We start from the raw sequence: 16684 nt of genomic DNA, 5'->3' as shown, positions 1-16684 counted from the left end.
CCGGCCAGCGGTGTGCCGCTCCCCTGCGGAAGTGGGGAAAGTGGCCAGGGGGAACCGCCCTTCCACGGAGGTGGAAGGGTCGGCAGCCAACCCGGGAAGAACCAGCAGCAAACCCGGGGAGGGCCGAGCAGACGAAAGAACAGCGCAGGGTCCTGTGTCGTTCCTCCACGAAGACGGGGAGCGACATAATGGTGCCGTGACTCGGATATGAAGCCTAGGCAGGGTTTAGTGTCGTTCCTCCATGAAGAGGGGGAGCGACAAGTTATGTGCTGATTTATTAGATAATTAGCTAGTGGGGCTTGCATAATGAGAAGATTGGCAGAGCGAAGTCTGAGAAAGAAAACCAGTGATTAGCCAAAGGGTGTCGGGAGACCCAGGAGAACAAGTTAGTTTGGGAATCAAAGATATTGAGAGTCAAGGTAAGATTAAGTCAAGAGTCAAGTAAGATTAAACATTCTGGAAAGGTTGAAGTGAGGAGACAGGGGTTGAAATGTATTTGGGTTGGATTTGGAGTTGACTAGATACAGATGTTCTAAGAGGCAAATATATTTTCTTCCCTTCAGAGTGAAGTTGTGTAGTCTCTGTAAAAAGCTGAAGCATGAAACTCATTCTGTCCCCTTACTACTGTGTCCAAATCCTTGATGCAGCTACTTTTCATAAGAATTGATGGCTTGTGCCAGCCAGGAAGGAAACCTGTTTTACAAGTGCAAGGAACTGCCTTTTTTCCCCCACTTTGATGATATCAGTCAAGAACCTGAGATTTGTTTACCATTTCAGTAGGGCAACTCCAGTGAAGGGGCAGAGATGAAAGAAAGGTGGAACCCGAAAAAAGGAAGACAGACTCAAAACATCCTCTGCCTCTCCCACCTCCAGCCAAGAAGAATGATTATTAAAACAAAACTCATAGACACAAGCCTATTTTAGGAACATTAAGACTGGGAAGATGCAAATAGTTCTGTGTTTATCTGTAAATTGTGCTTTCTCAGGGTCAGCATGATGTGGTGGAATGAACAATTGAACTGATATTCCATCTGATAGACTTGGGACTTGGGTGGCTGTTTCTGTTGTTAACGAATTATTTAACCTCAGCAAACATGCAACTTTAGCTATACTGGTTACAGTTAATATTAGAACTAGATTAGTGATCATGTTTATGTTTTCACCTTTAAAATTCTATTAGTATAAAGGTCAAGTTAAAATAATATCTGACATGCTACAGTAGATCTGGATGCATGAATCCTGTGATACATTTTGTTGACCTGCCTCACAAAAATTCACTCACTATTTCAATAAATACATTTTAAATGATTTTAATGTTTGTGCTGGTCATCTGTATACAGGAAAACCATATTAAAATAGTACAGATGAGCTATGCAAAATTAAAAAAAAACAAAATACATAGTCATTTTCAAATTCTACCCCCCCATCACAAATGATGAGGTTGGTTCTAGGTTGAGAAACCGTATGACAAATTTCATTTAAAAGAAACTGTTAAAGGCTTCTTAATGGTGCTGGCAGGTAGACAGTGCAGTGGGTTAAGGTGTGCTACACTTCATCTTTGATTTCAATTCTTATTCAGTGATAAGGAAGAAGATATTAGGGTTTTCCAGAGAACCATAACCAGTACGATGGGTATAGATATATAAGAGGAGACTTATTATAGAAATTGGCTCATGTGATTATGGAAGAAGCCCCATGATCTGCTGTCTACAAGCTAGAGTAGCAGGAATGCTGATGTCACTTAGCATAAGTCTACAGGTCTGAGAACCAGGGAAGAATTCTGTGGGGCATTGGGTTAAGCTGCCACCAGGGAAGCCCACATCTTATATCAGACTGCCTGATTCAAGTCCCAGCTACTCAGTACTTCTGGTCCAATTTCCTGATAATGTGCCTGGGAGACAGCAGATGATGGCCTAATTGCTTGGGTTACTGCCACCCATGTGTGAGATCCAGATGGAATTCCTGGCTCTTGGATTTGGCCTTTGTTCTGACTGTTATGAACACTTGGGAAGTAAACCAGCGGATGGAAAGTCTTACTCTCTTTGTGTATCTCCTTTCTCTGCTACTCTGCACTCTGCTTTTCAAACAAACAAACAAACAAATAAATCTTTAAAAAAATAAAAGAGATCTGAGAACCAGGGGAGTCAATATGTAAGTCCTGGATGCAAAGGCTGGAGAACCTGTTGTTTTGATGTCCATGGGCAGGAAAAGAGAGACCTCTTAGCTCCAGAAGAAAGAACTTTGATTTTTTCCCCACACTTTTATTCTATGCAGACGCTCAAAGAATTGGATGAGGCCCAACTACATTAGGTAGAGTGGATCTTTTTTACTCAGATGACACATTCTGATGCTGATCTCTTCCAGAAACACCCAAACTAACACAGTAGAAAGGACGGAAGGACGGAAGGACGGAAGGAAGGAAGGAAGGAAGGAACAAGTGAATGAAACAGGGAAGGAAGCAGAGAGAGAAGGATGGAGGTAAGCAGGGAAGGGAAGAGGAGAGGGAAGGGAGAGAAAGGAAGGGAGGGAGAGAAACAAGATGGCTGAATAGGGAAAAGACATGCTGATTTTGACCATGGGAAGATACCAGAACTAGGAGGGAACTGCATTAACAGATGACATTTGGAAATAATTTTGCACTGGAGCATCCATGGAAAGAAGAGAGACTCTGTGGAGCAGTGGGGACTATAGCACTGCACAGCAGCTGGTGGGTAGTACCACACTGCCAGTAACTCCCTCAGGTGGTGGCTGGTGGGGATGCTAACCTCTCAGAGCAAAGTGAGAGGAACCTGCAGCAGCCCAGCTCCACCAGTGATACTGTCTGAGGGGAAAGCTCATGGTGCCCCTTGACTTTGAGTATGACCCAAAGCGCTGGTGTTGGGGGCAGGGTATCCACCTAACCCTATGAAGGGAGAGCACTTTGCTTTCCTCTCCTCCACCCACCAAAAACACTAGCCACCAGCAGGAAGGAAAGGCCATTTTGATAAGGTGACTGGAAGCTATTGCAGCCCATGTGCTACTGATGGATTATGTCAGATGGATAAATCTGCAGTCTCCACTATGAGTGTGGCTTGTACAGCTGGCAGAGGGCAGCAGGCCTACTTAGGTGTGTGAAGTAATGGCACATGACTCCCCTCCTCTCCAGACTCAACTTACCAAGGCAGAGCACTGATCAACCTCTGTTGGGCAGGCAGCTGGCTCCAGGAAGGGAGTGGTTGTCTCTGCAGATGGGGGCAGGGGTTCACAGGACAGAGTGGATCCCCTGCTCCCTCTGCCTGTGGCAGCCCTGTGCCCTGTGACTGTGGGAATCCTGTGACTGTGTTCTAGGGCATGAGGTATGGCTAGGTTTTTGGGAAATCACTGGTCCCAGTTCCAGAGTCTCAGTATTCAATGAGTACTGGGGAGGGCCATCAAAGATGGCTCTGCACTCACATGGAGGAATGCTTAGATCCTTTGTATGCATCTTGTACCTAAGTGGGTGGGGTGCACAGGTACTGTGGGTTCACCCTGGGCAGCTGGTTCACCTTGGTGGAGAAGGTCTGGAGCTGTGAACATGCCAGCTGGAGTGATCATACCCTCCCCCCTTACTGATGATAGAGGAGATCTATCATGCCCAATTTGGGTGTCACTCTGGACACTTGCTCCAACCTTGAGAACTGGCCAGAGCTCCCTGGCACACCCAGCACAGCACATATCCCTGGATATCTCCTGAAGGAGCAGCCACACCACTTAGTCAAAGGGACATATTTCAAAGAAGAAAGCCATCAGAGGAAAAAAAAATCCAACAAATTTTTCCACAAATGCATAAAAACAAATGTAGAAATACAAGAAACATGAACCAGGAAGACAATATGACTCTCCAAAAGGAACACAGTTTAATGTTTCAATATTAGACTATGAAGCAGAAAAGTTGATGAAATGCCTGAAAAGGAATTTGAAAGAATGGTCATAAAATTACTCAAAAGACACAGAAGCAAATACATGAGTTAAAGAAATCCACACATAAGACGATTGAGTAATTCTGCCAGGAGATGGAGATAATTATTAAAAAATCAAAATGAAATATTAGAAGTGAAGAATTCAACATGTCAAATAAAAATTTACAGTGGAAATACTTAACAGCCGTCTCAGTGAGGAAGAGTAAAGTATATTTGAGCTAGAAGACAAATCTTTGGAAATATATCAAACAAAAAAGAAGGAGAAGAAGAGGAGGAGGAACAGGAAGACAAAGAAGAGGAGGAGGAAGAATGAAAGAAAGAAGGAAGGAAGGAAAAAGAAGAAGAAAGTAAAAACAAACAAACAAACAAAAAACAAAAACAAAAAAAAGAAGAAAGTAGAAAAAACAAAAGAGTGTTCAAGATTTATGTGATACTATCAAATAACAAACTGTATGTGTCTTAGGAGATCCAGAAGGTATGGAAAGACAGAATGGATTAGAAGATCTATTCAGTGAAATAATAGCATAAAATTTCCCTAATTTGGAGAAAGATATAGACATTCAATTGCAGGAAGCACATAGAATTTCTAATGGACATGATCAGAAAAAATCTTCACCACAACACACTATAGTTGAACTTTATGAAGTAAAATGTAAAGAAAAGATTCTAAATTGTGCACAACAGAATAAGAAATTGCTTTCAAAGGATCTCCAATGAGAATGAAAGCTGATTTCTCATCAGAAACTCTAGTATCTAGGAGAGAATGAAGAGATATAGTCCAGGTCCTAAAAGAAAAACACTGTCAACCTAGAATACTGCAAGCAGGGAAGCTATCACTTATAAATGAAGGTGAAATAAAGATCTTCCAAAGAAAACAGAAATTGAAAAAAGATTTGTCACAACCTAGGCAGTCTTCATGATACATAAAGATGTGCTACACAAAGAAATGGGGAAAGATAATCAGCACCATTAAAGAAAGTGAAGGTAAAAAACCCACAAGTGAAAGCCCAAAGGAGGTTCAAAACAAACAGTACAGATACTTACAGAAAAATGGCAGGACCAAGTCAAGTCATTACTTATCAATAATAACCTTGGATGTAATGAATAACCTCTCCAATTAAAAGATACAGACTGACTGAATGGATGAAAAAGCAAGACCCAACTATATGCTGCCTACAAGAAACAGACCTCATCAACAAAGATACACAGACTGAAAGTAAAAGAATGGAAGAAGATATTCTCTGCAAACAGAAATAAAAAATGAGCAAGAGTAGACATCCTAATATCAGACAAAATATACTTTAAGACAACAGATGTTAAAAGAGACAAAGAAGGGCGTTATGTAGTGATTAAAAGATCTACTCAACAGAAAGAGGTGACCTTAGTAAATGTATATGCACTCAACTTTAGACTACCCAACTATTTAAAACAGAGATATGGTGTCCAATACAATAATAACGGAGGACTTCAATATTCCATTATCATCAATGGACAGATCAACTAGAAAAACAAGTCAACAAAGAAACATTAGGGATAACCAACACTATTGACCAAATGGAGCTAATTGATATCAACAGAACATTTCATCCCACACAAGCAGAATACACATTCTTTCCATTGGTGCATAGTACTTTCTCTAGGATAGACCATATGCTAGGCTATAAAGTAAGTCTCAACAAATTTAAAAAATTGAAATCATAACATGTTTATTTTCTGACTACAATGGAATGAGGTTGAAAATGAACAACTTAAGAAACTCTAGAAAATATACAAGCATATGGAGACTGAAGACAATGCTCCTGAATGAACACTGGGTCACAAAAGTATAAAAAATTCCTAGAAATGAATGAAGTTGACAGCATAATATATTAAAATTTATGGAATACAACAAAAGCAAAGTTAAAAGGGAATTTTATAGCAATTATTGTCTACACTAAGAAATTAGAAAGGCATCAAATAAATGAGCTAACAGTCCATCACAAGGAACTAGAAAAAGAAGAAACCAAGCCCCAAATTAGCAGGGGGAAAGAAATAATAAAAATTAGAGAAAAAATAAACAAATTGAAATAAAAAAATACAAAATATCAGTGAAATGAAGAGCTGATTTTTTTGAAAAACAAGCAAAATTGATACACCATTGATCAAACTAACCAAAAATGGGGGTTGGGGGAGAAGCCAAGTAATAAAATCAGAGATGAAAAAGAAGATGCCACAATGATAACACAGAAATAAAAGAATCATCAGGACTTACTACAAAAGCTGTCTTTCAACAAGTTGGAAAATTTAGAAGAAATGGAAAGATCTTTGGACACATACAATCTACCAAAATTGAGGCACGAAAACAGAAAACCTAAAAAGACCAATTACCAAGATGCAGATGGAATCAATAATAAGGACTCTCCCAACAAAGAAACTCCTGGGACCAGATGGCTTCACTGCCAAATCTACAAAAGTTTAAAAGAAAAACTAATCCCAATTCTTAATCTACTCAAAACAATTGAAAGAGAGGAAATCTTCCCTGACTCCTTCTCTAGGTAAGAATCACCTTTAATCCCAAAATCAGAAAAAGATTCAACAAAGAGAACTATAGACCAATATTCTTGATGAACATGATGAAAAAATCCTCAAGAAAATACTCACTAATTGAATCCTAATCAACATATCAAAAAGATCATCCACCCAGATTAAGTGGGATTTATACCTGATATGCAGGGATGGTTCAATATATGCAGGTCAATAAGTGTGATACATCACATTAATAAACTGAAGAATAAAACCCATTTGATTATGTCAATAAATTCAGAGAGCATTTGATAAAATACAACATTGTTCATGATAAAAACCTTAAGCAAACTGGATATAGGAGGAACATACATTGCCACAATCAAGGCAATTTAAGACAAACCCTTAGGCAGCATCGTATCGAATGGGGAAAACTGAAAGCATTTCCACTAAAATCCAGAAGCAAACCATGATGTCCACTCTCATCATTACTATTCCCATATAATGACTCTCCAAACCAAGAAACTCCTGGGACCAGATGGCTTCACTGCCAAATCTACAAAAGTTTAAAAGAAGAACTAATCCCAATTCTTAATCTACTCAAAACAATTGAAAGGGAGGAAATCCTCCCTGACTCCTTCTCTAGGTAAGAATCACCTTTAATCCCAAAATCAGAAAAAGATTCAACAAAGAGAACTATAGACCAATATTCTTGATGAACATATAGTTTTGGAAGGTTTTTTTTTTTTTTTTTTTTTTTTTTTTTTTTTTTTCTGACAGGCAGAGTGGACAGTGTGAGAGAGAGACAGAGAGAAAGGTCTTCCTTTGCCGTTGGTTCACCCTGCAATGGCCGCCGTGGCCGGCGCATCACGCTGATCTGATGGCAGGAGCCAGGTACTTATCCTGGTCTCCCATGGGGTGCAGGGCCCAAGCACTTGGGCCATCCTCCACTGCACTCCCGGGCCACAGCAGAGAGCTGGCCTGGAAGAGGGGCAACCGGGACAGAATCCTGCGCCCCGACCGGGACCAGAACCCGGTGTGCCGGCGCCGCAAGGCGGAGGATTAGCCTAGTGAGCCACGGCGCCGGCCCTAGTTTTGGAAGTTTTAGGCAGAGTCATTTTACAAGATAAAGAAATCAAAGTGATACAGATGGGAAAGGAGGGAGTCAAATTATCCTGTTTGTAGATGGCATGATCCTTTATGTAGGAGAACGAAAAGATGCCTTTAGGAGATTATTGGAACTCATAAGAGAGTTTGGCAAAGTTGCAGAATATAAAATCAACACACAAAAATCAATAGTATTTGTATATACAAACCATGCCATGGCTGGCAAAGAACTTGTGAGATCAATCTCTTTCACAGTAGGTCCAAAAAATTTAAAAACGTTGGGATAAATATATCCAAGGACATGAAAGATCTCTACATTGAAAATTACAAACCATTAAAGAAGAAAATAGAAGACACACACGAAAAATGGAAAAAGTCTTCCATGTTCATGGATTAGAACAATTAATATCATCAAAACGTTCTTATGACCTAAAGCAGTTTATGGATTCAATCTAATCCTAATCAAAATACCAAAGACATTCTTCTTAGATCCAAAAAAATAAAAGACCCTAAAATTCATTTGACAATACAAGAGAATTCAATTAGACAAAACGGTCTTAAGCAAACAAACAAATAAACAGAAACAAAGCTGAGGGTATCAATAGCAGATTTCAGGACATATTACAGGGCAGATATAATCAGAACAGCGTGGTACTGAAACAAAAATAGACATGTGGACAAATAGAACAGATGAGAGACACAAGAAATTAATACACACATCTAAAACCATGTAATTTTTGACAAATGAGCTAAAATTACTCCCTGGGGGAAGGATAGTCTCTTCCACAAATGGTGTTGAGAAAATTGTATTTACATGTGATGAAGTATGAAAGAAGACCAATGCTTTACAAAAATCAACTCAGAATGGACTAAGGATCTAAATCTAAGATCTGAAACCATTAAATTAATATAGGAAAATAAGGGAAACCTTGTGAGATATTGGCATAGGCAAAGACTTCTTGGATAAAACCCTAGAAGCACGGGCAATAAAATAAAAAATAGACCCTTGGGATTAGATCAAGCTAGGAAGCTTTGCACAACAAAAGAAACATTCAACAAAATTAAGAGGCAACTGATAGAATGGGAGAAAATATTTGCAAATTATACACCTGATAAAGGATTAATACCCAGCATACATAAGGAGCTCAAGAAACTCAACAAAAACAAAATAGTCAAGAAATGGGGTAAGGATATGAAAAGGCATTTTTCAAAGGATGAAATACAAATGATCAGTAGACACATGGGGGCTGGTGTGGTGGTGCAGTGGGTTAATCCTCTGCCTGAGGCGTTGGCAACCCATATGGGCACCGGTTCTAGTCCCAGCTGCTCCACTTCCAATCCAGCTCTCTGCTGTGGCCTGGGAAAGCAGTGGAAGATGGCCCAAGTCCTTGGGCCCCTGCACCCATGTGAGAGACCGGAAAAAGCTCCTGGCTCCTGGCTTTGGATCGGCACAGCTCCAGCCATTACAGCCATTTGGGGAGTGAACTAGCGGATGGAAGACCTTTCTCTCTGTCTCTCCCTCTCACTGTCTGTAACTCTACCTCTTAAATAAAGAAATAAAATCTTTTAAAAAAATTGACACATGAAAGGTTGTTCAAGATCACTAACCATCAGGGAAATGCAACTAAAAACCATGTTGAAATTTTAATTCACCCCAGTTAGAATGGCTATACAAAAATCAAAAAATAACAAATGCTCATGAGGATGTAGTGGCAAAGATACCCTAACACACTGTTGGTGGGAATGTAAACTAGTACAACCATTATGGAAGAGAGTATGGAAATTCCTCAGAAATCTGAAAATGGATCTGCCATATGACCCAGCCATTCCATTCCTGGGAATCTATCCAAAAGAAATGAAATCAGCGTATGAAAGAGTTATCTATACCCTCATATTTATAGCAGCTCAATTCACAATAGCTAAGATATGGAATCAATCCAGATGTCCATCAGCTGATGACTGGTTAAAGAAGTTATAGTGTACATACATGATGGAAGACTACTCAGCCACTAAAGAGAATGGAATCCTGTCATTTGCAACAAAATGGATACAATTGGAGACCATTATGGTTAGTGAAATGAGCTAGTCTCCAAGATGATGAATACATATTTTCACGAATTTGTGGTAACTAATATTTAGAGCACAAAAAGTATACATGAGTGAAATTGGCATTATGAGATTTGATTATTGTTTATATCTCTCAGTGGTTTTTCTAGTTAATACTTGTTGAATTCTTCATTTAGTGGAGAATTAAGCTTGTGATTATAAAGTAAATTGAATGTATATCATTGCCAAAATTAAAACAAAAATAAGAAATGAAGAAGAAGGGTGGGTAGAGTGAGGGAGGGAGGATAGGGTAGGAAGTATCACTATATTTTTAAGATTGTATATATGAAATCCATTAAATTTCTTCCCTTTTTATAAATAATTTTTTTGAAAAAGAGAGAAAAGGAAGGGAGGGAAAGAACGTAGAAAGAGAGAAAGAGAGAGAAAGAGAGAGAGAGAGAGAGAGAAAGAAAGATAAAGAAAGTCTTATTCATTGATATATTATTGCAAGAAAAATTTGGTGTGGTAGAACATAGCTAGAGTTTTGTCCTGCATCTCCTAGTAACTGTGTGACCTTGGGCAAGTAATTACACATCTCTGGCCCAGTATTTTCTCATCAGAACCTTTTAAAAGTCCCCTGCAATTCCACAGTGTTACAACATTGATGATGTGACTCACACGACCCCGGACTGCTGGTTTGTAATGTTCAGAGAACAATAAAACATAGTTTTAGGAAAGTCCCTTATTCATTATTTCACCTTACTGCACATACTTCACTACAAAGAATCGTTTTCATCTTGACTGAGGTGAAAAATACGAAGTCCTGAGATCCTGCTGCTCCTGTTCCCTGGGCAGCCCGCTCTGCTCCCCACACATTAGCCCTGGCAAGGAGATCCACTTAGAAGATAAAACCAAACCTGCTCTGGGGGAGCAATGCAGGGAAAGTTACAAAATACCCTATAACACCAGACAGGTTAAAATTCATGTGTTTTCTGCATTTGATAAGTGCTCAATAAAGACTTTCATAATGAAAAATACCTTTCTGTATTTGGATAGCTTCAGGAGTCCCATGATGCCCCGGGTCACCTCTGCAATAACTGGAGGAACACCTTTGTTAAGGAGATACCTCGTGCCAAACTCCTTAGGCCAAAACCAACCAAAAGGAGATTTTCTTTGAAGATACTGTAAGTTTCTGAGACATAGAATGTTTTCCCCAATGGGCTCTTCTTCTACAAATCTTTCCCTTTGGAGCAGGGTTGGGCAATCGTTTCACTGTGAGAAGCTCCAGATTCATGCAAGTGCTCACTGGTGTCCTGGAATTAGGATGGGTCTACATGTGTGACATTTCCAGAAATCACAAGTTCAGCCTGTCATTAAAGATGGGGAGGGTAACAGGAGTTCACTGTGCTGGGTTTCCCAGGGTGCACATTACTTCTTTGTTTCATGTAAACATAGCTAAAATGATAGAGTATGATGACTCCTCTTAGAATGGCTGTATTTTTTTTTCTTTTATTACAGAGATTGGTAAAACACTTTAAGTGACAACGAGGGACCAGAAGAAAAGCACTGCTTTCTTTTACTGTAATGCCGCGTGGGACTTTAAACACAGGTTTCAGGAAGAAGGGGTTGTTGCTTGGATTGTAGTGTCCTTGACCTTTGGATGCTAGAGCAGGCTCACCGGTAAGGACTTAGATTGTTTATCCTTTTCACATCTTGATTATTGAGGCTACAATAAAGAACTTTCCCTCTTTTCACCCAGAGGTTATTTCAAAGCCCATAGCTATTCAGTATGCACATTTCTTTGATGGCAGTAGAAACAATCCATTACCCTCCTATCCTAGTTATTTCCTCATCTACATCTACTACTTTACTGAAACTGCTCTCTTAACTGTTACTCCAAAATGAATAACCTCAGTCAATCTTCATTCTCCCAGACAACTACTGAAGCTTAGTGTGACTGCCCCTTCTTCCTTCTTCAAACCCTCCTCCTTTGCTGTGCCTGGCACTGTCACACTGCTTCTTCCCCTTTCCTGTTTTATTTTTGTTACAATAATCTTTCTGCCTTCCTCCCTCTTTAGACTAGACATTTTCCACCCTCCACATTTTTGTTTTCTGGACTATGAGCTCTTTCCTATGGTTTCATCTACTGTTTCTGGGAACTAAAAATCTGTTTCACTCTGATTTGAGGTGTGAGTTGAACTTTTGAGCTTCTAATTGCTTTCTATATGTTTATAATGTGTGTATTTGGTGCCAGGTGAGGTGAAAGTTGTGTTTGCAGTGAGCATACTTTGTCGAAACATAGCTTTCAGCTGTGAAAGTAGACATTTCCTTTGGAACAGATCTTTGCTTTCTTAAGCTGTACAGATATAAGGCTAGTAGTTAATCTTGGGGTAGTTTGAATGATGGTAAAGCTATCTAAGATAGAGCTGGCAAGTGTTCTGTTTAAGAAGATAAAATATTCTCATGTATCTATGTGGACACTACAGATTGTTTTATGACAATAAATTTGAAAATTCAGATGAAATAAACAAGTATTTGAAAACCACAGCTTGTACACATTGATGCAAGAGAACAAAGTCTTTATTGATGTATTAAAGAAATTGAATTCCTCATTTAAAACTTTCTTAGAAAGAAGTATCCAGGCCCGCTGAGTGCTCCAGATATCTAAGGAAGAAACACTACCAATGGCCAGTTACCAGGCTATTACATAAAAGGATCTGCAAGCTAATCTTACTCATGAATAGAAAGGCAAAAATCCTAACTACACTATTAGCCACAAGAATTCCACAATATAGTAACATGCACACCATAACACCACACAAAATGTAAATTCCAAATGGATTAGAGCCCCAAGTGAGAAAAGTAACTCAATAAATCTAGATAATAACAAGAAGAACATTGTAATGACTAAGATATTCTTGAACAGGCAAATAATTTTTTTGAGATTGCTTTCCTTCTTTCTTTGAAAGGGAGAAAGAGAGAGAGAGAGAGAGAGAGAGAGAGAGAGAAAGGTCTTCTATCTGCTAGTTCATTCCTCCAAATGACTGCAACAGCTAGGGCTGGGCTAAGCTGAAGGCAGGAGCTGAGAATTCTGTCCTGGTCTTCCACATGGGTAGCAGGAACCCAGGTACTTGGGCCATCTTCTGCTGCTTTCTCAGGCACATTAGCAGAAGTTGGATCAGTAGCAAAACAGCTGGAACTTGAACCAGTGCTTTGATACAGGATTCTAGCATTGCAGGAGACAGTTTAATCCACTCACCACAACACTGCCCTGGGCAAAGATTTCTTAAGGAGGACATAAGAGACTCTAATTATAAAAGAAAAGATGGATAAATTAGACTACATTACAAATTAAGATTTTCAATGACAAGGAGGTAGGAACACTTATTACCTTGATTTGATCAGTATAAATTATATACATGTATTAAAATATCATGCTGTACACATAAATATATATCATTATTATGTTAATTTTAAAAGAAAAAAAGGGGTGGACATTTGGTCTAGTGCTTAAGTTGCCAGTGAAGATGGCCCTATCTGACATGATAGTAGCTGGTTTGAGTCCTGACTCTAGCTCCTAACTCTGGTTTCCTGTCAAAGCACACCCTGAGGCAAAGGGGTGATGGACAGGTACTTAGGTTGTGGCTACCCTTGTGGGAGACCTGGATTGTGTTTCCAGCTCCCAGTTTTAGCTGTGGCCAGTCCTGGCTATTGTGAGTATTTGGGGAGTAAAACAGAAGATGGAGGTACTCTCGCATCAATCAATAAAATTTTAAAAGAGAAAAACAAAAACCAAAACACTAAAATTTTGTTTTTATTTTATTCCCTAAAAGATGTCTTTTATTCCCTAAAAGATATCTTTAAGATATGAGTACCAAATAACTGTTATTAGCTTTAACATAAAAAATCATAAAGAATGATAGAGAAAACATTTCTTTTTCTATGACCCAACCTAAGAATAAATAAATCTTTATGTGGTGTGTATTACAGGTATAGCTGTTGCCTGCTGAGTCTCCTGCTTCCCATTCTCCACTCTAATTTTTATCTCATGCCTTCCTGTTCCCAGGACTAACCGCGCTCTCTCCCTGCTCATCTCTCCCTGCAGGTCTTTATATTTTATAGGCGATGTAACTCCAAATAAGAGCTTCTTACTCAGGGTTCCCACAGGAATGTGGGGCACACTCAGCAGCTCTGTGAAGGAGAGCTGCCAAATGAACTATTTGCAGAGGAGTGGTAGGATGTGGACTAGAGACACTGGAATGAGCAGGGCTCTAGAACTCGTTTGGAGTTCCATTCCCCTCTCGCCTAAAGAGTCAAAAAGGCACTCAAAGAAAGAACATACTGGGAATAGGCTGCCTGATGGAGCTAGACTTTTGGCCAAGGGAGGTTTCAGTCTATGAAGCCTTACAGAAAGGTGTCAAGGGAATGGCATCACTGATACCGCATTGCTGCCTCAGGCTCCTCATTTGCAGAACTCAGTTGAGTGCAAAAGTCAGAGAATCCAGTGCCGCAGTGGACAGAGTTCCATGTGCAGTACAGCTAGGTGCAAGGCAGGTGTGCTCCCCTGTCAAACAGCCCACATTCATGCTACTCTGTGTGTTCTAGTGTTATATAAAATTTATCATGATCTCTCTATACTTTTGCCACTTGTTTTCCCCCATACTTTTCCAGAACTTTTTCCAAACTTAGTATTTTTCTTAACATACATTTTTTCTTTCTACCTAAGATAAATTTAAGTCAAGAAGCACATTCTGCTCTGTTCAGTCTTGTAGCCAGGAATGATCTCCAAATTTCAACACTGCACTGCCCTACTGGACAGCTTGCTGCTGAGTCTAGGCTCTGACTTTTTTGGGTATACCAGAGCTAGGATGATTGTCACAGCAGCTTCTGGTGGCAACTGCCTTTGCTACATCCCTGCATTCTCTTCAGCTGGTTTCAGACTGTGTTTTAACATGAGTATATTGCAGAAACCCAGGTCATGAGGCTGCACTGTATTTCCAAGAGATGTTGGGGAAGCAAATTTCTAAGTGTCTCTTTTGGAGGGGTACAAGTTCTATAACAGAGGAAGGGTTAAAAACACCTCAAAGACAGCCAAGGAAGCTTGACAATGCTCCATATCTCTCTGAGTCCATTTTGTGTTGCTATGACAAAATACTTATGACTGAGTACTTTATAAGGAAAACGGCTTGTTTGGCTTACAATTCAGTTGGCTGCAAAGTCCAAACAATATGGCTTCTGGCACCTGGCTGTGTGACAACATGGTAGAGAAGCAGGAAGAGAAACAGCTGCAGGCAGGAGGGGCACATGTTCACATGGGAAGCAAGAGAGGAAGAACCAGGCACCCCTCCCACCAACCCCCCTTTTTAAAGCTGGTATAACAACCTGCGGTTGTAGAAACTAATCCATCCCAAAAGACCTGATCCACTCCCATAAGACAGCATTAATCCATTCATGAGGGCATGTCCTCATGATCTAATTACCCTCTTTTAATCTCAGAGGTTCTACTACTGCACAACCGCCACATTGGAGACCAGCTTTCAGCATGGGTACTTTTGGGGGACAAACACATACAAACAAGAACTGTCCATCCCCTACCAGCTGCCTCTTTCACTAGAATTCCCATCTTAACATATTATAGTGTTGATTCAAACACAAGGCCCCAAGCCTGAGTCCAATCTTGGAAGTTCAGCCCTTCACTGAGAGTGCTTGCCTTTGAGTGAAGCCCCTGGACTACCCAGAATCCCCTTTGACCCAGGTTTCTTTGATGCTAATCAATGCTACCATTGAATTAGCCATTGGTTTTGCCTTTGATGCCTGGGATTTTGCTAAAATAATATGAAACACAATTTTGTTGTTGGCCATCTCACATTTTCACTCCATTATTTTGTCTTGTCTCTTTATTAAAATTTCAGGGATCCTTAGAGGAGTGAGTAATAATCATTTTCATAGGAACTAGCATGTTGCTATGAACATAGGATGTATAAAACTTTACTGTTTGGTAATTCCATGGTTTCAAACTTGAGAGATAATGATTATACTCAAGTGTAGTTTTACAAATAAATACACATGCAATCTGCTCTACAGACCATGATACAAAACAGTTTACACAGTCCCAATACCTAGTGCTCTAGGAGGACATTTATTACTTATTAATATGTCTTACAGTTCCCGTCTTCCTCCCTTCCAGGTTTGTCTTAGATTGTATAGAGGATAAAGTCTGGGAGCTACATGATATTCACAAAAAACCAAGGGGAGAAGAAACTTAGGGTAATACAATGTTTAATCTTTTTGAAACACAAAGAATATAGCTAAAAAGTCTTCTTTAGGGAGAATTTACACCGAGTCAGATACATAAAATTGGGTAGGTAAGACCTCTCAAAGAACTTTTGCAGTTGGAATATATTGGTAGCTCCCTTGGAGATTCCTAAAATATGGTCTTGGGAATGACCAGCTGACCAACAATGCTTCCAATGCCCATGGGGCACAGGAAGTGGGCCAATGAATGACAGTCTTATGCCTGTGTTGACTATTCACCATTTTCTATGCCTTGCTGAGGTGGGTATGCTGATGAATACTGGTGTTTGAAAAACATCCGTGGAGAGAGGGTGAGGCAGCAGATTTAGCCACAGGGAAGTCTCCTTACATCCATGCCATGACCCAGTTCCTGCAATAGAACACATTTGGGGTACTCAGGAAAAGTACCAACAAAAACTATGACAGCTTAGCAGAATAAATATAGGGCCATAAGCCTTTAATAAGTCTAGGAAGAAAAAAACATATCCCAGCTTGTATAAAGGAAGAGGTATAACAAGGTAATTAATTTGATTGGTGATTGAGAGCGGAAATGCTGGTGGTTTGTGTTATGTAGGCAGCATGGATATCCAGGAGTTGCAGCAAGCAGGATTGGAAATGAAATCAATCAGGGCTGGTGCCGCAGCTCACTAGGCTAGTCCTCCACCTGTGGCACTGTCACCCCGGGTTCTAGTTCTGGTTGGGGCGCTGGATTCTGTCCTGGTTGCTCCTCTTCCAGTCCAGCTCTCTGCTGTGGCCCGAGAGTGCAGTGGAGGATGGCCCGAGTGCTTGGGCCCTGC

At 40.0% G+C, this 16684-nt stretch overlaps 1 long non-coding RNA gene across 1 annotated transcript in view; it reads left to right on the top strand.

Moving 5' to 3' along the window:
• Nucleotides 1–12140, top strand: part of LOC103350682 (5E5 antigen) — a 79315-nt gene extending 67175 nt beyond the window's left edge. Inside the window, exons 3-5 of the long non-coding RNA XR_011378150.1 lie at nucleotides 2365–2478; nucleotides 10650–10777; nucleotides 11112–12140. This is a non-coding gene — a long non-coding RNA (5E5 antigen). The remainder of the gene's footprint in view (nucleotides 1–2364; nucleotides 2479–10649; nucleotides 10778–11111) is intronic.
• The last annotated feature ends 4544 nt before the right edge of the window (nucleotides 12141–16684 follow it).

Source organism: Oryctolagus cuniculus, chromosome 8 (genome assembly GCF_964237555.1).
Source record: "Oryctolagus cuniculus chromosome 8, mOryCun1.1, whole genome shotgun sequence".
NCBI classification, from domain to species: Eukaryota; Metazoa; Chordata; class Mammalia; order Lagomorpha; family Leporidae; genus Oryctolagus; species Oryctolagus cuniculus.
This window is presented reverse-complemented; position numbering and strand designations above follow the sequence as displayed.